This window comes from Calidris pugnax, unplaced genomic scaffold (assembly GCF_001431845.1).
Source record: "Calidris pugnax isolate Ruff unplaced genomic scaffold, ASM143184v1 scaffold347, whole genome shotgun sequence".
Classification (NCBI taxonomy): Eukaryota; Metazoa; Chordata; class Aves; order Charadriiformes; family Scolopacidae; genus Calidris; species Calidris pugnax.
In genome coordinates, this window is record NW_015091298.1 from 456,520 (window position 1) to 457,461 (window position 942).

Sequence of the window (942 nt, forward strand, 5' to 3'; positions counted from 1 at the left end):
GGGAACTGTACTGTCCCCTCGTTGTCCCCCCACCCTCTCAAACATCTTCCCCTCCGTGTGTGTCCCCCCACCTTGCAGCCCCCTCCCCACTGCTTCGGGTCCCCACTGGCGCCTTCCCCTCCTGCTGGGGCTGGGGGCACCCACCTGTGGCCAGGGGAAGGGGGGTGTCATGGGGGGGGGAGGAAGAAAGAGAGAGAAAAAAAGAAAAGGAAAAAAAGAGAAACAGAAGGAAAAAAAAGGAAAAGAGAGGAGGGGGGGGAAAAGGGGAAAAAAAGGAAAGGAGGGGAGAAGAAAAAGAGAAAAAGAGAAAGAGAAAGGAAAAGAAAAAGAGAAAGAAAAAGAGAAAGAAAAAAAGAAAAAGAGAAAGAAAAAAAGAGAAAGAAAAAAGAGAAAGAAAAAGAGAAAGAAAAAGGGAAAGAAAAAGAGAAAGAAAAAGAGAAAGAAAAAGAGAAAGAAAAAGAGAAAGAAAAAGAGAAAGAAAAAGAAAAAAAAGAAAAAGAAGAAAGAAAGAGAAAAAGAGGCAAAGAAAAAAAAAGAGAAAAAGATGCAAAGAAAAAGAAGGGAAAAAATGCAGAGACAAAGGGGAAAGAAGGGGAAAAGAAGAGAGGAAAGAGAGAAGAAAAAGGGAAAAAGGAGAGGAAAAGAAGAAAAAGAGGAGAGGGAAAGGAGAGATGGAAAAGAGAAGAAAAAGAATAAGAAGAAGAAAAAGAAGAAAAATAGAAGAGAGAAAAGACAAGACTAGAGGAAAACAGAAGAAAACAAGAAAAAGAAGAAACGAAAAAGAGATGAAAAAGATGAAAACGTGAAAAAAAGACAAAAAAATAGAGATGAAAAAGAGCCAAGGAGAAGAGGAGGCGTAAAGGAGCCCGAGAGAGAGGAGGTGAAGGCCAGGGAAGGGGAGGGACGGAGGAGACAGAGGAGCCGAAAGCAGGGGGCAGCGAG